Below are 22,211 nucleotides of genomic sequence, written 5' to 3' on the forward strand. Positions count from 1 at the left end.
AAAAAAAAGAAAGAAATGAGAAGAGGGTTTGACAGCAGGTGCAGAGAGGGTGGCAACCTGAGAACACACCACCTGGACACTCTGATCTTGTGGGTTGTTTTCTTCGTTAGATAGTCTCAGTTTATCTTGTTTTACTCTAATTTTTGTTAGGGTGATTTCCTCTGTATCTTCTAACTTCATATCTGCTTTTATCTTATTTTCACTCTTCTCATTTAGGGGAGATCTTTTCATTGTACTCCTAACTGCTTAGGAGGAGTGCCTCATTCAGCTGCTTTCTTAACAGGTGTATTTTCAGCTTTTAAGGTTGTGTGCTTCTGCTAAGTGACACTGACTGCATTTCCTGGAGTTTAATGACCTTCCTCAAATTATGATCCTAAGCGGTCTCTAGCTGTTCTTCCCAGGTTTGCTTTGATCTCAGTGTTTCTAGGATATTAATTTTTACTTGGGTACTTTTTGCTTTTCAACCATTTGGGGGATTTCATTGAAAAGCTTTTTAGTTCTTTTTCACACCTGTGAATATAGTAAAGCCTGTCTGCTGTGAAGTCTCTCCTCCATGGATTTGCAGTTTCCTTCTGTAGACTCAAGCCTTTTATGATGATGACAAGGCCATTTTCTAAAGTTGCTGCTGTTTGTTCTGTGGTTTGTTAGTTCAGGGATAGTGATCATATTGTTAAAACTCTCTGCAACCTTATTTTTCTTCCATGTCAAATTTTCCTTGTATTTCTAAGAGTTTCTGCTTTGTGTTTTGAGGCTGGCATTCTGCAAAACTTTTATGTATCCCTGTTACCAATATAAGATCATCTTCCTGCTGAATGCTGCTCGCCTGGGCTCCGAATTTGATGAGAATACAACACTGCTGCTACCATTGGCAAATCCATCCAGCTTTTCCCAGCCCTCTCGAGGGTTCAGGTGTCATTTGTTTGGTTGTCTTTAACAACATGATAAACAGACTTTGCCATTGAATAAGTGGGCTGCAGTTCCCCCACTAGCTGCTATATTGAGATGTTCTTTTATCTTTTTTCCTGTTTTTATTATTTGTTTGCAACTTCCTTTTTTTCTTATGTTTCCTATAGTGATTTAGAAAGGTATTTCCTTTAAAAAATTAGGAATGGTTTTTATAGTTTTTAGAAATATACTTAAAAGCTTGCAATTTAATACGATAAACTGAACATGTGTTTTCTACTCCCGCTCCTGATCCTGACGCGTTCCAATCACTGTGAAGGAATTGGAAGGCACAGGGGCTGATAAGGCAGGGCAGGAGCTGTGGCGATGGAGAGCCCGCAGTGTGCCCTACTGAAGTGGCAGGTCCTAATGCCACAGATGACGTAAGGAGATGAAATGCACACCTCGAAATGGCCAACTGGGCACCGTTCTCTGCTCTGAGTACAGAGCACTCCTCAAATAGCACATAAAACCCAGAAGATATATATACACACACACACACACACACACACACACACACACACACACACCCGTTTCAGGGAAAACATAGTAGGAGTGAGGTTGGAGTAGGAGCAAGGGACCTTTCATGCATAAAAATTAGCTATTTGGGGAGAACCAGGATATCTAGCTATTGGCATCCCAGAAAAAAACGTTCTCCACATTTTGGTCCTTAGGGATCCACCAGTGGTAGTAGCTAGCCACCTTCTGCCTTGTGCTGTGTGAGAGTCTGAGGAGGCGTGGTCTCCTCAGGTGCATGGTCTCCTCAGGTACAGGCTCCCTCTCAGCTTTTCTGGGGCTTTTTCTGAAATGTTCACCAATGACCAAGAATCACCAGATACTTAGAAAAATCCGCGTCATGAAAGAAAAGTAAATGCCTCTGGAGAGAACATCATTCCACAAGCGAAAGGGAAATGTTTTAGAAAAAAACTGTAACATCAGGGGCATTGGACATGAGCAGGTGAGTGGACAGAGAGACACAGTGCCCTGGAATACGACCCAGCAATGGACAGGAATGGACCGCTGGCATGATGGACAAATTGCATATCTGATAAGAGTTCCACATCCAAGTACATAAAGAATTCTCTGATTCCAACAATAAAAATTTTAGAGCACACACACACTGCTAGTGGGAATGTACAATGGCAGTTCGATGCAAATATTTCATTCCCAGGTAATTACCCAAGAGAAATGAAAGCATGTATCTACACGAAGACTTCTGCATGAATGTTCATAGCTTTATTTGCAACAGCCAAAAGCGGGAAACAATGCAATTGTCCTTCAGCAGGGGAATGACTTTCTTTTTTTAATTTTTATTTATTTATGATAGTCACACAGAGAGAGAGAGAGAGAGAGTGGCAGAGATACAGGCAGAGGGAGAAGCAGGCTCCATGCACCGGGAGCCTGACGTGGGATTCGATCCCGGGTCTCCAGGATCGCGCCCTGGGCCAAAGGCAGGGGCCAAACCGCTGCGCCACCCAGGGATCCCAGGGGAATGACTAAGCATATTGTGGTATGTCCATACAATGGGATACTCCTGGCTGTAAGGGAGGAATGTACTCTTAGCGGCAACAGAATGACTGTATCTCAGCATCACCATGCTGACTAAAAGCCAGGCAAGAACACAGACTGTATTGTGTAGGGTTAGTGTTCGCCTACAGATGGGGACAAGGTGGGGAGGTTTACAAAAGGGCAAGAGGACATTTGGGGCTGATGCTCATTATCTTGTCTGTGTGATGATTTCACATCTATAGGCATCAAATCATGCAGTTTAAATATACGCAGTTCCTTAAATGTCCGTGACACCTTTTCAATGTTTTAAAGACACAAGTTTACTTTAGCCCTACAGTAACAGGATGCAATGAGAACAAAATCATCTGAGAACAGTGAATCAAGAAAATAAGAAAACAGGGATCCCTGGGTGGCGCAGCGGTTCGGCGCATGCCTTTGGCCCAGGGCGCGATCCTGGAGACCCGGGATTGAATCCCACATCGGGCTCCCGGTGCATGGAGCCTGCTTCTCCCTCTGCCTGTGTCTCTGCCTCTCTCTCTCTCTCTCTCTCTGTGTGACTATCATAAATAAATAATAAAAAATTAAAAAAAAAAAAAGAAAGAAAATAAGAAAACAAACGTGGTAAAAGAGGTAGAGGGTATAATCAGGTTTATCCTAGAAAATATAACAAAAGGCCAAGAACCAAGAAACTCGAGATCAATTAAGATGTCCAACATCTGGTTTGTGGATGTTCCAGAAAAGCACTCTCTCCCTACTTGTGTGACGGGGATGATTTCAGACACTTCTCTCCACAAAAGCTGATCAGAGGTTTGCTTCAAGGTGACCCTTGAGACAAAGTGGGCTGGCTAGAACTGCCAGACCTGGTTATCTTTGTGGGGAAGGAAGGAAGCAAGTGATTCACTGGAGAATGATACAGTGTTTGCAATTTGAGAGGAAACACAAAAGAGTAATATCTGTGGAAAGCACATGTGTAGTAAAAGTGAAAATCTGGATTGGAGACATATTAAAGCCCAGGACCATGGTTGTCTTTGAAGGTGAGGGGAACTGAGTCTAGGTGATGTCAGTGTTCTGTGATGGGCGTTTCTTGTTGGTTTGAGAACTCTGAAGCAAATGTATCAAATCCATTTTTTTAAGATATTACTATTTATATTGGGTGGTTGTGTTATATTCTGTAGTTTTTGTTTGTTTTTTAAATATTTTATTTATTTGTTCATGAGAGACGCAGAGAGGCAGAGACACAGGCAGAGGGAGAAGCAGGCTCCATGCTGGGAACTCGATGTGGGACTCGATCCCAGGACCCTAGGATCACGCCCTGAGCTGACGGCAGACACTCAACTGCTGAGCCACCCAGGTGTCCCCATACTTTGTAGTTTTATGTATTGTTTATTTCTTAATTTTAAAAAAAGTGGTGATAGAGAAGGGCCATGGAGCCTAAATTGTGAGGAGTGAAGTTGGAATGTATAAATCAGAGGGAGGGATGGGACAACAAGGTAGGGCTGTCCCACGGATCAGAGTGGGACCCTGAGAGCCCCACGCAGGCGCCCGCGGCTGCCTTCCTATTATTGGGATAGAGCCTGCAACACATCTGTTGCCCTGGTTATTGTGATTCGGGCTTCCAGGTGGCACCAGGAGCTCCTTGGCCTCTCTGCAGGCTGACGGGGTGGAGGGGGAATTAAATGAGATAAATACTACATCCCCTGCATCCTGGGACCTGAGGGAGGCCCGCAGGGGCAGGTCACCCAGGGCATCTCTGGAGCAGCTTGTGGCCCACATGGTCAGGCTCCACATTGGACAAGGCTGATCAAAGGCAAAATACGGTTTTGTCCACAGGAGATCTTGGCCTTGTGTGGAGACAGAGGTGCTGTGAAAATATAACCTGATGTTTGCGTTGTGGAAACTTAAAAGGACAGAGAGCCCTCACGTCTGCTCAGAGAGGGTAGAGTATTTGTATGACTGGGGAGAAACAGTCTGGGCACAAGTCATACCTGTAGGGCCCAGAATGTGGAAGAGCAAGGAGGCCTCCTGGGGCTGCGGGGGAGGACATCACACCCACCCATGTGGGTGCTCCCTGGCGGGGGGGGGGGGTGGCCATGGGGAGACGCGGTGCGAGGGAGATGGCTGGGGAGTCTGGAGGAGAGAAAAATGAGGATTGGAATTAATGAAGTGCAAATTTTAGGAATCACATTTGTGACATTCATCATCCCTGGACTTAGAATTACTGAGAGCTTTCCTTTATAGTCACAGCTCAGAAGTGTTTATCCTATGGACTGAACTACAAGTGTGTTGTTGGAGGATTTGGAGGCATTTTCTCACACATGAAGTATAGACCGTAATACTGTAAGAAATTCCAATTCAAGCTGGCAGGCAAAACATAATTCAGGCTTAAGGATTTATTGTATTTAAAAAGAAAGTAAAAAAAATAAAAATAAATAAAAAACAAAAAGAAAGTAAAATTTCAGTTTGAATAATAATTTCATTTATGAATAAATAATATTTTCATTCATAAATTTTGTGAATGAATGAATAACATTTTCATTTATGATATAATACTGTATGAATGCTGGTGAATAATATTTTTGAAATATATTTGAAAGCATTTATGAAATATTCTTGAAATATTCTTGAAATATATTTGAAATACATTTGAAAATATTTATGAATAAATAATATCATTCATGAAATAATGTCATTTTCAAAGGCTTGGCATTGCAAAGAATGGAATGCACACACAAGAGTCGTTAATACACTGTTGCCCCACTTGGCTCTTTCTGAGGACAGTGCAGCTGGTCAAGCCATGAAGACAGGTTTGTTTTTTTTTTCCATGAAGACATTTGATGATTCATAACCCAAGGGGTCACTGGCTCCTACATCAGCTGGCTTTGCACATAGTTCTTTGATGTGAAAAGTTGAAATCTATAAAAATACATTCTAAATATGTAGTGGCCAAAATACGAAGATTTTCTCAGTAACACTCAAGAGTCAGAGTTATACTATGATACTATGTACATAATGTATATATACTATTTATACTACTATACTATGTGTATATATACATTATATATGCACACTGTAGTTATGTGTACTATACTATGTTACAATACTTCATTAAATTTTTTCACATTTACATCAAAATGTATAAGTTTGTTCAAAGTGGAGGTTCTCCAGGTACAGTGCAAACTGGTTGGACCAGAAAAAAAGCGAATATTATTAACTAAAAATGCTATTTCAATTAACAATTTAGTAACAATCTTATTAACAAAATCGGCCTCTTGAAGTCCAAGACGCCGAATAATTACAACCTGCAGTAAGTGTGAGTCGGGGGTTGGTGGTTCCTCCAGCCTCCTCCTTCCTCTGCCCCCCACCCCCGCAAGGCCCACTGCCTTTGTTAATTTCCCATGTGGAACATGTGCCCCCACCCCCCACCCCACCCTCCTGGAGCAGCTCTTAGCCAGGATCTGACCTGTGACCCTGGCCTGCCCACCAGGCCCCCCCCCCCCCCCCCCCCCCCCCCTGGCAGGAGGCTGTTCTGCAGGGAAACAGCCGCGGGCTGCTGGGGCTGCAAGCTGTCCTCAGGGAGCCCGTGTCCCAGCCCCGGATGGGTCAGGGCGCTGGCCCCCTGCCCGCTCCGCCTGGCTGCAGCCCTTCCTGGGGGTTGAGGGTCCCAGGGGAAGCAGGTGCCCCGCTCCCTGCCCTGCTGACCCTCTCCACACCTGCAGCCAGGCTCTGAGAGCACCTCCCACCACCCTTCAGCGTCCCTGGGACCCCAGCGTTCGAGGAGGGCTCCCAAGCTTGTGGGCAGCCCAGCCTGTCTCTGGAGGCCACCGGCTGCCTGCTGCAGGGCCGAGGGAAGGCCGGCAGGAGGCAGGTGAAGTCAGCATTCCAGAGATGGTCCCCATCTTCCAATCGCCAGCAGCAGGCGACTTCCCATCTGGCCCCATCGCCTCCCCTCCACTGGCTCAGAATCCCCCCAGCACCCCTTGGGCTCAGTTCTGAAGCTTCTCCCCGCTTGGCTCTTCCCAGGGACTTCTCTCCACCCTTGCCCTGCTGTTCACCCGCCCGCTCCTCCCCCAGCCAGGCTGCGGGCACAGCCTCAGGCGCCTGCGCTCTCCGCTCAGGGGCTGCCCTCTGTGGGAAGGCTATACCATACCCACCGCTGTTTTGGTCAAAGTGGAAATGCACCGAGACAGAGACCTATTGACCCCTCCTCAGAGGACGTTCCCCCAGGGCCAAGAGTGCTTTCAGCACCATGTACTGAGCACGGACTGTGCCAAGCACCCCTGCCAAGCACGATCAGAGGAGCTTCCGCAGGGGCACAGGGGGACCAGCCCCTGCCCAGGGGCCCTGACAGGCAGGAAACAAGTAGCTAAAATAATGGCCAGTAGGAACAAGTGACAAAAATACATGCAAGGCCAGGTGAAGGGATTATGACCCTTGGTGGTGGCTGAGCCTCCATCCCAGGCCATCGTGGTGGCCAAACCCTGATCAGTGTGCTCCAGCCCTGTCCACATGTTGCCCTCCTGGGGACGCACTCCCCTGAGCCCTGCTGCAGCACGCCCAGGCTTCATCCGGGTGCATTCCTTCCAAAATCCTCCAGCAACTTCCATCTCTGCTGGATCCGGGGGCATTTTCTGCTCTGGGTTTCAAGGCGCTGCAGTTTGGATTACTCCGCCTCCGATTCCATCTGGAGACTGCCCTGCCCTGCGGGGCAGGACCGTGTGTGACAGCACAGAGAAGACAAGTGCAGGAGGGGCTGCAGAGCCGTGAGTCAGCTCCCGCAGGCGCAGGCGGAGCCTCACCCTCCCCAGTGGCCGGCCAGGCCAGCAGTGCTCTGACTTGTGCAGTCACTGCCCGGAGTCAGGGAAAGCACTTCCAGCTCTACAACACACATTTGAATCAAGTCTTTACAAAATTTAGATTCAAATCCACAGTCCAGACGTCTACTTATATTTTAGAACATTTGGGGGAAAAACGAATCAAATATGATGCAAACAGATGGAGAATTCATTAGAGATAAAGTCACATCTTGCTTTTTTTTTTTTCCTGGAGATGTCTGGTGGCTGTTTTGAGGACCTGGGTATGCTGCCCTCCAAAGCCCCGCCCTTTGGAGCCTTACACCAAATTCTCACAAGGAATGGCACTGGGCCATCTAACCATGGCCACCATGCTGGAACTTCCTCTTCTTTTCTTTTTTTTCTTTGCTTGCCTTTTCTTTTCTTTTTTTCTTTTCTTTCCTTCTCTTTTTTTCTTGTCTAAGATTTTATTTGAGAGAGAGCAAGTGAGAGTACAAACAGGGGGAGTAGCAGGGGGAGAGGGAAAAGCGGACTCCCTGCTGAGTGGGGAGCCAGCCATGGGACTTGATCCTTGGACCCTGGGATCATGACCTGAGCCGAAGGCAGACACTTAGCCTACTAAGCCACCCAGGCACCCCCACGCTGGAAGCTTCAATCTGTGAGTCAGAGACGCCCCAGTGCCAGGCACTCTGGCAACCTTGGACAGCACGGAGCCCTCATTTTAACTGTGTCACCACCACATCTCCAGGTGTCTTGGGCCACCTGGTGCACTGCCCATCCTGCTTCTAACACTGGTTGCACCTCCTTCTGCTCTTCCTCCCTCCGGTTCAGCTGCCTCTCTCCCTGCCCTGATGTAGGCCCTCTCCTTCCCCTGGATCCCTGGCTTGACTTCCCATCATGCTCCAACCTGGCCCATGAGTGTGAGTTTCAGGAGGCATGGATGAGCCGTTCCCTGGAGGACACCTCGCCTGGGACCATGGCCCCAGCTCCAACGTAGTGTGGACTGCTAGGACAGGCAGAGTGCTAGGAGTCACTGGGCTGAGTCCTGGCTGCACAGTCTCCTACTCATGTGACCCTGAGCAAGCCACCCCAATTCTGTGCCTCCGTTTCCTCATTTGCGAAGCAAGGATAATAATAACATTGGCCACCTGGCACAGGTGTGAGCGCTGAGTGAAATAATATTTGGAAAACTCTCAAACACTGTCTGGCACATTTAAAAAACGTTAAAAGGTAATATTTGCATTATTGGAGAGCATCAACATGGTGCCTTCAATTTAGCACCCAAATACTATTGGGATCACCCACTTATGAGAAAGCCGCTCTGCTCCCCCATGGTCTTAACTAGATTCTTTCTCAAGTCCATAAGCACCTTCACTTCCTTGTCTTGTGCTCTAAAAGTGACATTGTTCCATGCAATGCCTTCACATGTTTAACCAAGTATCTGGGGATCCCATGTCCTAGTCCAGTTAACATGTAGAATTAACCATTGCATCTCCTCCTGGCAAAGGTGGTGGGAAGGTTGTGATTACGTGTTTGTGATTATGATACATAAGATTGTAACACCCACCTTGCGAGGCAGTGCTCCCTAGGTGGCTTCTTCAAAGCCACGTTGAAAGCCGCCCTCCAGAGAAGGCCACAGGGCAAGCAGCTGAGAGTGGCTCCAGCAGACTCCCAGCAAGACACGGAAGCTCTCTCCCACACCCGCCAATACTGCCAACAACCTTAGGATCTTGGAAGCGGATCCTTTCCCAGTAGGGTCTCTGCTGAGACCCCAGCCCCCCTGACACTTTGTCTGCAGCCTGGAGAGACCCATGCAGAAGACCCGGCTAAGCTGTGCCCACCCTCCCAGGCCTCAGAAACCCTGAGGTCATAAATGTGTGTGGCTTTACACCTCTAGGTTTGTGTTGCCACCAAGATACAACAACAGATAACTAATGGAATTATAAGGTATATGATGGTTTGCTCTTTCTGAAAACCACAATTTCCCAGGGTCAGAAAGCTCAAAATGGCTAAGGTGAATAGCCATGTGTCGGGATGTCAGTGTTACCCCACAGAGAAACAGACCTTTCCTGTTGGAAGATGCCCTTTGGTCTGTCTGTCCTAACCTCACTGGCAGGAGAATGCCCTGGCCATATTGCTCTAGCTGTTTTGGGTCATTTCAATACTCAACATGTCAAAAGAAAATAAATGAAATGCTAACTCAGCAAAACTTTTGCCCTGGACTTCCAGGGCCTCACCACAGAGTGATGGGATCCAACAAACACTATCAATCACCTGTACACCAGCTGAGAAACTGCTGAAAGTAGACCGATTTCCCAGGCTTTTTTTTTTTTTTTCTTTCTCCCCTTTCCTCTAAAGAAAATGGGGCTGGAGGGGGCACCTGGGTGGCTCAGCAGTTGAGCATCTGCCTTCAGCTCAGGGCCTGATCCCAGGATCTGGGATCGAGTCCCACATCAGGCTCCCCCCAGGAAGCCTGCTTCTCCCTCTGCCTGTGTCTCTGCCTGTCTCTCTGTGTCTCTCAGGAATAAATAAATAAAATCTTAAAAAAAAAAGAAAGAAAATGGGGCTGGAAAGTCATATTTTTATCACTGCCAACTAACGGAATTCAAGGATAATATTTCAGAACGTTCACCTTTCCTTTATAAAAAGCCTCATCTCTGTCAAATATAATATAAACAAAATATTATATTGTTATTTCTTCAATGCCTGGTTCTGCTAAAGCAGTCAGTTTTTATGTAAAATGAATGGCTATCTAATGGAGCAATATAACAATCCCTCCGCATTTAGGGGTGGGTCTAGACATCTGCCGGCAAATGGACAGGTATCCATCTGTGGGGCAGAGCATGAAGACTTAGACACCATTCAGCTGCATTCTGGAAGGATGGTGGGCCTCCTCCCACCAGGAAGTAGACAAGACTACCCACCTGGACCAGAGCATAGATGCTTGAGGGAGGGTCTCAGGGGGACTGGGTGTCCACACCATCCATGCAGCTAGTCCTGTGATGAGCGTTGTTTCTGCCCCGACTAGGAAAGGGGAGGTGGAACCTACACCGCCAGAAGGCTGATGCTGGCCCCAATTATTCCCTGTTTTAGAAGAGCCCTGACGACGGACAGCCCTCAGCCAGAGTACCTCTCCAACTTGACATTTCGTTTAGGGGGAAGCTGGAAACTGAGTTGTTTCATGGATTACACTGGAAGAATGGGTTCTTCGGCCTCTACAAAAGAGCTGGTTAAGAAAGAATGACTGAAATTGTTAAAACTCCATGTTCTGAAGAGAATATTTGGGAAACCTTTCTGTGATGCTCAGAGCTGATTGAAAAGCACAGTCACTGAAGGGTCCTTGGGCCAGACACAACCCCTGGCGATGTTAAAAGACATGTTACTTCTCCATCTTGCTTCTCTGATGCTCATCAGAGCTAAGCCAGGATGGAGATGAGGAGCAGCAAGCTCACGGTTGAGTTGCACAAGTCTAGATGAGTTTAGGAAGAGTCTGGCCTGGATTCCTGGAAATCATGAATTAAAGAGACATTTCAGAAAGCGAAGAGTTCATTAATTCCCAATGCTTAAGGAAGAAAATAATTGGAGTCTCTAGGACCAGTGCTGCCTACTACACACTAACGTTTCAGGGTCCCCTTAAGGATCTTGGACCAACAGCCACTCAGCTGTCATGCAGGGGGTGCCCCTGAGAGCAGACAGTGTCAACTACCAAAGTCCAACTAGAGACTGCACCCAGCTCAAGCATCATCATCAAGCTGGACACTGATAGTCCTGGCCACCACGTTCTTATCTGTAGATGTTGAGAAACATCTACAGATATCTCTGTTGCTATCTGCATATTACTGCTGTCTCCCCACGATGATGAGGACAGAGCCACCACTCTGTGCATCCCTCACTGTACTGACATGGAGACGTGGTGGTCTTCGATGTCGCTGTCCTAGAAAGTAGTGGCCAATGGAGAATATGGGGAGCAGCTCAGGCACTTTTAACTTCTTGTTTGATAGAATTAAAAGCAAGCTGGTTCTATCAGAGAGCTAATGATTTTCTTTTTAAAAATCCAGCTGGCCTGGCCTGAAGCCCATATGGGGGGGTTAGGAATGTAGAAACATCTCAAATCTATTGGTATCTTAATCTTTGCAAAGTATTCAACAGTCCGAATTGTGCAAAGTATTCAACAGTCTGAATTGTTACTTCCCCCATTGCAAAGCAGCAAAATCTGTTCTCCAAGGATCCATGTGGCTAAGAAAACTCCATCCCCAACCAGGACCCCCTAAGGAGAGTCCCAATTATTCCCTATTTTAGGGTTGATCATCTGTCTAATTTGAAAGCATCTAAAAAAGATGTTACTTGGTATGAGTATCCTTCTCCATCACTTTTGAAAGATATGTTAAGGGAATGATTAGCTCGATCAGTCTAGAAATGTATTTCTCCCACAACGATAAGCCAATTCTTTCTGCTTGGAGGAAGAAATGTCTGCATTAGGCAAGAAATGTCTGCATTAGGCTCATGAAGAAAAAAATACCTGGGGAATAGGCATATGGAAAAGTGCTCAATATCACATGTCACAGGGAATCACAAATTCAGACCATCGTGAGATACCAGCACACACCCATTGGAGTAGTCCAAATCCAGAGCACTGATGACACCCAATGCTGACGAGGATGTGGAGCAGAGGGAACTCTCATACATCGCTGGTGAGGGAAAACCTGCGCATGAATGTTTACAGCAGCTTTACTTAGAACTGCCAAAACTTAGACACACCCAAGATGTCTTCCAATAGGCGAGTGGGTAAAGAAACCGTGGGCCATCTGGACAGTGGGATATTATTCAGAGTGAAAAAGAAATGAGCTATGAAGCCACAAACAGGCCAGGAAGAAACTTGAAGGCATATCGCCAGGTGAGTGGAGCCAACCTGAAAAGGCTACCTACTGTATGATTCCATGACATTCTGGAAAGACAGAACTTTGGAGAAAGTTGAAAGATCAGAGGTTGCCAGGGGTTGGGGGATTGGGGAGGGAGGTTGGGGGAAGGGATGAATAGGTGGAGGATTTTCGGACCATGAAACTGTTCCGTATGGTATTATAATGATGGATACACATCACTATGCATTTGTTAAAGCCCATAGAGGGTCCAATGTGAAGAGTGACCCATAATGTAAACCACAGACTTGAGTCAATAATGATGTTCTATTATAATAAAATTATCTCATTGTAATCATTTTTATTTCTCATGTAAAATTGAATCTATTTTAGTGATTCAGTTTAAATGCCATTTATATTTTGCTCTATTTGAATTATTACTATATTATTAATATCTCTAATCGTCACAAATGCACCACGCTAACAGAAGATGTTAGTAATAGAGAAACCATGTCCAGGGAGAGAAAGGTAGATGGGAAGGAACTCTACTTTCCCCTCAACTTCTGATGCTCCGAATTTCACGGGGCTGTGCTCCAGTGTCCTCCTGTTACAAGTGGTCAGGAAAGCAGACAGGTGACTCAGTGAGCTGCTTCCCAGGGCCCTCACACTGGACGCATTTCTTAAAGGCAGGTGTGTAAACTCCAACAGGGGGCCACCTTCCCAGGAGTCGTTTCAGGACATGTGTGCCACCTGTTTGCACAGCTGGTCCCTTCTGCAAACCGGACCTGTGGAAGGAGAGGTAAGGGCAGGTGGGATGGGTCTGCCCCACGTGGCCACAGAGCTACTCAGGTGGCACTTCGGGGCAAGTTATAAAAAGGTGCCCTTCTTCAAGACACTTCACATCTATCTCTCAGAAAATTGTCACAACGTTCTGGTCGTTTCAGAACAAGTCACTTCCATCTGCTAGAAAACTGTTTAAAGAAATACAAACCTGTACTGTTCACACCTCTGAGGGCATCCCCTAGATGTGGTGCCCGGATACAGCCACCCCCCATCAGCTCCAGGCACGTCCCTCCTGGTGATGGGCACCCTGGACCACAGCCTAGGCCCCTGAGAAGCTTCCTTCTCCACACTCACATACCCCAGCTTAGGAGCCAGAGACATCTCAGAAGATGGTCAGAACCCCTCTGTGCAGCCTCATCAGAGGCCCTTTGTTTCTTAGATTCAGAGCAAACAAATGAGCTATTGTTCCGCATTTCTGTGTATTTCAATCAGTTAATCGGACTCAGTTCTGCCTGCCTCAGAGGCGTTTCTATCTTGAGCTCCTTGAATAGAGAAGTGTTGAGGCACAGTCCTAAATCTTCGGGGGACAGCCTCCCCACACGTCTTCCTCGAGTACTGAGAATGTCTGACGCTCGTATCTTATGGGATTTTTCTTTCTATTATAAGTAACAATTTCATTCAGGACAGGAGATACTATTCAAAGTAATATATAATTAATAGCCTCTGCTGAGAGCTCTCATTGTGTTAAGACCAATCTATTGGGAAATGTGAAGTTACCAGGTGAATGCCAAGAAGGAGATGGGGAAACAATTTGCCCACTTGAATAAATAAAAAAGTGCAGGGGGTTACTTTCATTTTTATTTGGAAATATGTCTTATGATAGCCTCCAATTTTTCCCTTTCTAAGAGAGAAATCTGATTCTGCACACCTCTCAATATTTACTCCCAGCCTGGCCTCCCTCTGATCTCCTCATTCTCTTGATAAGCACTCAGCACCTGCGTGTGCCTGGCCCCAGCCAGAGCACCAGGCTCAGGTGCTAGGGTGATGGGCACAGGGGATTTCTTTCTTTCTCTCTCTCTCTCTTTCTCTCTCTCTCTCTCTCTCTCTCTCTTTAAGATTTTATTTATTTATTCATGAGAGACACACAGAGAGAGAGAGAGAGAGAGAGAGAGAGAGAGAGAGAGAGAGAGATGGAGACACAGGCAGAGAGAGAAGCAGGCTCCATGCAAGGAGCTCACAGCAGGACTCAATCCCGGGACTCTAGGATCATGTCCTGGGCGGAAGGCAGGTGCCAAACCGCTGAGCCACCCAGGGATCTCTCTCTCTCTCTTTCTTTTTGTAAAGTATGGAATGCTTCATGAATTTACAGGTCATCCTTGCATGGGGGCCATGTTCATCTTCTCTCATCACTCCAATTTTAGTACATGTGCTGCCGAAGCGAGCACTACAGGACAGTTCTTAACCTCAAGGCAATCATTACCTGGCGGGTCTACAGACAATAAAATAATTTTTAATCAAAGTGACAGGTGCAAATTATGTACAAGACCCAGTGTGAGTGGAAGGGAAGTGGCTGATTCTGCAGAGCTTTCAGGTGACATTTCAGACTGGTCTTTGTGCCAGAAATCATTCTAATTATTGTTGACCATTTAATTATCTTCCTGGGCACACAGAGGATGACATTTACCATCGCTTTGTACCTGAGTGGGGCCATAAAACTGATTCTGACCAATGGAATTCAGGCTGATGTGATGTATGACACATCTAGGCTGGCCCGTGAAATATCTGACCCTTTCCTCTCTTCTCCTGTGGCAAAGTTGGGGCCCCATATCGGAAACAGCAGCATCCCAAGGTGAAAGGCACCTGGATCACTGAGTCTTTGTCTGCAGGAGGAGGCCCTAACTGGAAAATCCTTAGTGGACACGGGAAGGGTGGGAAATAAACTTATTTTGAGGAACCACTGGAATTGGAGATTGTTTGCAACAGCGAGCCTGAATATTATTGAATACCACAGAAAGTGGTATCTTGCAGGGGCCTGCTGCTGTACCAGAAATATGTGGCCATTTTCTTAGGAGTTGGGCAAGAGGCGAGGAAGACCCATGGCTGACTGGGTTGCTGAACATCTACGTTATGTGTGGACAGAACACGGCAGGATGGCTGCCCCTGGGGACTTGGAAGGCAGATCCCATCACCGTAGGCTTGTAGGAGGAGTTGTTGGAAAATGGAATATTTGAAGCTTGTTTAGATTGGCGGTGGCTCGGTTTGGAAAGGCAATACAAGAAAGAGAAGAGCTCAGGAAGTAATTGGCTGTTTTGTAAGCAGAAAATGAAAGATAATGGAGTCCAGAAATTCAAGGCCTTGTAGGATTACAAAAGGTAATCTGCTTCTAGTCCCTGAACAGTAAGTACAGGAATAAAAAAATCGTTTGAACTGATTAAGTGCCGGTGAACTTTCTAAGGTTCATAAAGTGACTCAGAGCAAAGGTGTGAGTAAGCGCGTGGACTTCCCACTCAGCCCGGTGGCCTCGGAGAGCTGCTGTTATGTTGAGACAGGGTCACAGGAGTGAGGAGGCAGGGAAATGAAACAGGTTCCAGAACGACATCCAAGAAAGGGATATGGTTACTAGTATAAATCAATCGGAAGTCATCAAGTTTTTGGGAAGATCATATCACTTAAGAATACCATGGGTCTGGACCCAAAATGCCCTTCAATTGTTTTCGACTTAAAAACAGCCTTTGAGGAGTTCCCAGTCTTTCCTTTAAAAAAAAAAAAAGATTTTTTTATTTATCCACTTGAAACAGAGAGATCGAGAGAGAGAGAGAGAGAGAGAGAATGAGCAAGGGAGAGAGGGAGAGGGAGAAGCAGACTCCCTGCTGAGCAGGGAGCCCCCCAGGAGGCTCAATCCCAGAACCCCGAGAGCACAACCTGAGCCAAAGGCAGACGCTTAACCATCTGAGTCCCCCAAGTGCCCCGTCCCCAGTCTTTCCTAAACTGGAGGTGAGCTCCCAAAGCTGTCCTGCCGCAAGAACACACTGCCCGAAGTCCAGCCTTATGTGGCCATACATGATAAGGACTAAGGAGGAGCCCCCAGAAAGTGAATTCTGGGGCTGTACCCACGGGGTCCCAGCATCCAGAGCAGATGCATGTGTACTAAGGCACATCCATGGGCGAGCAATGGGTGTGAGCCCCAGGAGGGAGGGCTCCACGAGTTCCCCGGCCTTGATCCACCACCGTTGACTGGAAACCAGGGAAGCCAGTGGCCAATCCAGCAGCCCCCAGGTGCAGGAGACCAGACCAGAGGGGCTGCTCCTGCTCCACGGAATGGCCAGAGCCACCCAGTTGGCTACCGTAACCGAACAGGTGTCCACGTTCTCTCTTGGGAAGAGGGAGGGCAAGCTGTATTGTGTGGGAAGAAAAAGAAAGCCCTTTGGTGACTAGAAGGGTGGCCGGTGGCAGAGACCATGCTACAGCTCGATTGCCTGCTTCGTTTTCCTCCTGGGATACAGTAAACGACATTTCCCTTTCTCCTGCATGTGGGTACGACCTAGGATTGGTTCTGACCATTGGAATCGGGGGAGAAATGATGCAAGCCTATGTTGGCTTGTGCTATTTAAAGAAACAACAAGGGACGCCTGGGTGGCTCAGTGGGTGAGCGTCTACCTTTGGCTCAGGTCGTGACCCTGGGGTCCTGGGGTCGAGTCCCGCATCAGGGTCCCCACAGGGAGCCTGCTTCTCCCTCTGCCTGTGTCTCTGCCTCTCTCTATGTGTCTCTCATGAGTAAATAAATAAATAAATAAATAAATAAATAAATAAATAAAATCTTTTAAAAAAATAAGGAAACAATAAAAGCTTCCACATACACTTCTCCTCTTTCTTTGTTTCTGTGTTGACCTTAGAGGCCATGAGGTGGGGATGGCAGTGTCCTAAGCTGTTCCCACACGTGGAAGAGGGCTTCTCAGGAGAGCCACCCAACCGAGGACATCCACACGGACCTCGAGTAAGTGAGGAGTGAACTGCTATTACGTTGGGCCACTGAGGCTTAGGGGTGTTGCGGCTTCTAGCATTACGTGCCTGAGTAATATTGTCTGGAATAATGATTAGGAATTCACATGGCAGGTAAGGGGGGAGAAGCAGGGTATTCAGCTGTAGTGGGGATGGAGGCTGAAGCGTGTTCACTGGAAGGAACCTGGGGTGGAGGTCATGAAAGACAAGACCGAGGATCTGTCATAGGTTGGAGGACACGCAGCACACAGCGAATGAATCACCATGTGGGACCCTGGACAGTAAAAGGGCATCTGAGGAAAAACTGGTAAAATTTTACAAGATCTATAGTTTATTGTTGATTTCCTGGTTTGGCAATTGCACGAAGAGTATGTGGGAACTCTCTACTACTCACAACTTTGCTACAATCATCTAAACCTATGAGAGAATAAATTAGAAATTAAACAATTAAAATTAAAGAATACATTGCAGGACACAGGATCAGATTGGACAGCGAAGCTCAGTTCTGTCAAAAGGTGCCTCTGGCAAGAGGTGGTGGGGAGGGAGGGCTGGTAAGGTAGGTGAGGTAGACAGCCAAACAAGTGGAACCCCCCAGCCATCCAAGCCATGCACAGGTTATTCCGTCCAGGCCTCAGACTCAGACACCAGATGCCCGTGAACGTGGAGGGGACATGGGTCCTGACTCAAATGGAGATCAAGGGTGACTTGATACTCAGTCTCAAGTCTGAGCTGGTGATTCTTCAATCCTTTTCATGTTCAGCCAGGATCCATCCTTGGATCCGAAACATGGATAAGCCTGGAAGTGGAGAACAATGAGGTAAGTGGGGAAAAGAGGCGATCTCCAGCCAAAAAATGAGGCTATCACCAGTCGAGAGATGGTCAAGATTCAGTATTCTAATATCTAGAACCCAAACTTTCCATTACAGATGGGGTGAATGTGGCTGCGTTCATTTTCTGGTGGGTGTTGCATCCGTATAACTGGCCCCCAGCAGGTACAGGAGGGACAAGCAAGTTGCATAAGCCGTGGTTCAGAGTCTGACACCTGCCCCTGCTCTGTTGCCTCTTCTTCCTTGTGGGAAGTTCTTCATGTCCAGAGACTGAGGAGAAGAGCCCTCATGCTTGCTTTATGGATGGTCTTGCACAAGACGGAGGAGCCAACTGGAAGTGCTCTGCTATGGCATCAGGAAACCCCCAGGAAGACCATGCTGGAGGGAGAGCTCCTCGAAAGGCAGGGGGCTGAGCAGTCCATTAGCTTGTGCACTTTGTCTGGACTGAGAACGACCAGGACAGATCTACACTCATTTATGGATGGCGGCTACTGATTCGTGTGGCTCAGAGACTTACAAGGTGAAGGACTGGGAGATTGGTAACAAGGAGATGAGAGGGAGAAGCACATGCACCATCCTCTCAGCATCTTATGTGAATTCTTTGGATTTCTAAATGTAACTAATTTAGAAGATTCAAGAACACTGCACAGGCCAAAGAATGCATGTCCTTGGGCTTAGCTTCAGCCATGGGACACTTGTAAATTACAAAACCAAAATTAAGCAAAACAAGTATTTGAGACCTGACATGTGTCTGCACTTCGCAGCGAATCAGGACAAACAAAAAAAATCAGAGAGGAAAGGATTAAATGTGTAAGTCTCTTCATGTTGGGCTCCAAAGATTGAGGTGGGGGATTCAGGTGAGCAGAGGGATGCTGTGCAATCCCTTAATCACCACCGGAGCAGGGCCAGTACCCAGGACACGATCCATGTTGTATTTCTATGACCTCAGATATAGCCGGTTCTCGCTATTGACTTTATGTCTGAAAAGCGGCAGCAAACACCAAATGAGCAAATCCTGAGCCATTGCTTGTAAAGAAGTTGCAGGGTTAGTTTCCTATGAGCCACTGGTCACAACATTTTCATCAACCAATCAATACATAAGTGTTTTATTGTTAATTAACGAATGGATTATGGAAGACAGCTTATTTAATGTACATAACTGATTGATTAACATTGGACTTTGCTGTCAATAGCACTGCAGCGTGTGCCTGCACAAAGGGCAGGGCACATCGCAGCCGCCTTGCCCTTAGGACCTCTAGACAGGTGCTATCCCTGGGCCACTTGACACAGGGAAATCGACAAAAGACCCCAAAGTGAGGAGAACATGGTGCGACCTACACTGCATAAAGGACGCTCGTTTACCAATGGTTGACACAAGAAGGCCGGGGGCTGCCTTTTCTCTCCCAGCTGGAAACGTACACATCGGGTGACCCTTCTGTCCCTCCCTCTACATGTGTCCGTGAAAGGCCATGGCACTGCTGCAAGTGCAGATTTGGGGGGGAGTGTAGAATATAAATTTTTGCAAGCAGGTGAATTCACAAATATGGAATCCATGAGTAATGAGAACTGACCGTGTGTGCCTATGCCCACATCTGTGAAAATTACCAGTGTGTGAGATGGGGAGGGGTCAGGAGCCCAGCACAGACGGGGGCCAAGAGAGGGACGAGAGCCCCACAATGTCCAGGCACTCGTGTGCCCCCCACGCCGGCTCCAGCACACCCACTACGGTGGCAGAGTCCTCGGACAGGGCCAGGACGGCGCAAGGCGTCGCCAAAGTCGGGGATAACACATCTCGGAAGCTTCCCTCTTGTGACCATCCCAGGGCCTTCATGTCATGTGTAGAAACTACCCGGAGGAAAAAAAAAAAAGAAACTACCCGGAGCCCCCAGGCCCCACGGGGTCAGCGCTGGCCGAGTGGAGATGCCGGACAGGCGCTGGAGAACCAGGGCAGCAGGTGCACGGTGCTGCCCCCCACCCGCCCCCCAGCTCAGCTCTGCTTCTGCCTTCACCAACCTTCCAGGTGGGCTGCCAGCACTCCTAGCAAGACGTGTGAAAGTCAGGATTTTATTCTGAAGGTCAGGTGGTGTTTCCTTTGTCAATGGTCACTAAAGACAAACACTTCTAAGCATAAAAGTAAATAATGAAGTTTTTACATTTTTTTCCCACTTTTTGAAAAGAACAAATGCCTTAAGTTGATATAAAGCAGTGGGAAAAACAACCTACCACCTTAGGAGGAGCAATTCAGAAAAAGCACAAATGATCATGCAGTATGTGTTTCTATTCTTAGTGAAAAAAGAATTTAAGTCCCCCAGGGGTAAAATGCAGATTCCCATAAATACACTGCCTATCCAATGAGTATAAGAATGTCACTTTCAGAACAGCCTATGCATCTTAACCACAACAGTCCTTAATTAAGCACAATTGAGAAGTCACCAGAAAGAAGCCGAGTTCCAGGGGTTTTTGCCCTCCTGTTTACCCTGGGTTTTACACTCTCTCTGTTGTATGCATGACACTTGGAAGTCCATGTGCATTTCATTCTTGAATATTGTGCCCCCGTATTTCCAGCCTAGAAACCCACCAGAACTGAAGCCTTAAATAAACTTTCTTCTCAAGTCAAGCCTCAGCAATATTTATATAACTGAGAACACTGTATTTTAGATGTGACAATTAAATATTAAAATATTATGCATAATATTAAGACTATCTTAGGATGAGTAATTCATGATACTAGTGAAAGCTTTCCCTGAGAATTAAATATAAAGAGATGTTTGGAATAATTATGATGAAAGAGAAAGATGAAATGGAGGGAAAGGGGAAAACTATTTGACCATCCAGGGCAGGGTTTGGCAAAATTTTTCTGTAAATGGCAAGATAGTTAATATTTTCAGCTTGGGGGGCTGTGGGGTTCCATCACAATGATTAAACTCTAATGGGATAGCACAAAAGCAGCCAGAAATACTGTGGACCAAATAGGAAAGACTGTGTCCCCCACAAAAAAAATCTTTATTTATAAAGAGAGGGCTGGACCTGGCTAGGGCCATAGTCTTTGACCCCCAATCTATGGGAGACAGACTCTGGAATTGATGATGAATAAGATGACACTGGCCATAACAGACCCTATACAGCCACTCAAAGAATATTAAAAACCACTTTGGGATTTGATAATAGTCCTGGGGCATCCATTTGCTATGAATTAGTTCATACCTGCACCTAAAGGGAAAACTTGGTTTTACTTTTCATTTCTAAAAGGATTTTAAAATACACAGAAGATAGATTCTATTATAAGATAGATTAGTATGCAGGCTACTCGCCATAAATTAAACAGTGATTATTCTCAAGGAACAAGGAATTCTTTGCTTTCCAAAAGAAATCGCTTTTGAATTTCTTTAAATATTTATATCCCTTGTTGAATTTACTGTGCTGGATCAAGAAACTGGAATTTTCAATGAAGGTGATGCGTGGTGGGGGACCTTTTTAACCTGATGAAATATTATAGCTAATTTGTTTTAAAATAGTGAAAGGGGAGAACCAACCAGTGGGACAGGGCCTTTGAGTACTTGACCTTTGAGTAGCTGCATGCACTTGTGTGCACGTTCGCATGTGTGTTCACTGTCCCTCACTCTGGCGCCTGTAGAGCCACCCAACCTTCAGAAAGCCATAGGCCACTCTCTGTCCTGGAACCGGCCTGGGCCCTGCTGCAGGCCATGTGGTGGGCAAGAACATCTGAGACACAGACCCCTCTCCTGGGCAGGAGTGGCCACTCGTTAGAGCATCTCTCCTCCAGGCCGGGTTTGGATCCCCAGGCTCAGCGTCCCCCGGGGACCTGTGTCATGCAGCAGAAAGAGCCAGGCTTCTGGACAGACTCCTAGCCACCCCTCACCAGCTGTGTGACTCCTCATGTCCCCTACTGCTCTAAGCCTCGGTTTACTTACCTGCAAAGTGGGCACAATGCAAGTGTTCCCTACAGAGATGTTGCTCTGATTAAATGAGATGGTATTTGAGCACCCAAGACGGGGCCCACAGGCAGGGCTGGCTCATAGCCCGGGTCAGGCCTGCTTCCTGCATTCATTCACCCTTCTTCAGTGAACAGGAGCTCTGGTCAACTTGCCTTTCTTGACATATCAACACTATCTTTACACAAGTGTGTTTGTTTTGGTACCTGCATTACATTTCAAATATGTACTTTGTCAGTCAGGGTTTTCTAGAGAAATAGGACCAATAGGATGGATGGATGGATGGATGGGTGGATGGATGGATGGATGGATGGATCAATAGAGGGATATAAAGAGGTATATTTTAAGTAATTAGCTCCCGTGATAGTGGAGCTGGCAAGTCTAAACTCTGTAGGGCAGGCCAGCAGGAAGGGCAGGCTGGAGACTGAGGCAGGAGTTGATGCCGCCATCTCGAGGAAGAATTCCTTATCCTCTGGGAAACTTCAGTGTTTGCTCTTAAGGCCTTCTTCGGATTAGATGAGGCCCACCCACCTCACCAAGTGTTCGGTCTTT

At 46.8% G+C, this 22,211-nt stretch overlaps 1 non-coding gene across 1 annotated transcript; it reads right to left on the minus strand.

The window, feature by feature from the left end:
* Positions 1-14,219: 14,219 nt before the first annotated feature.
* Positions 14,220-14,325, minus strand: LOC121477642. The gene has a single exon (XR_005984312.1). It is a non-coding gene; the product is annotated as a U6 spliceosomal RNA (small nuclear RNA).
* Positions 14,326-22,211: the final 7,886 nt, after the last annotated feature.

The sequence above is a fragment of the Vulpes lagopus genome, chromosome 17 (assembly GCF_018345385.1).
Source record: "Vulpes lagopus strain Blue_001 chromosome 17, ASM1834538v1, whole genome shotgun sequence".
Classification (NCBI taxonomy): domain Eukaryota; kingdom Metazoa; phylum Chordata; class Mammalia; order Carnivora; family Canidae; genus Vulpes; species Vulpes lagopus.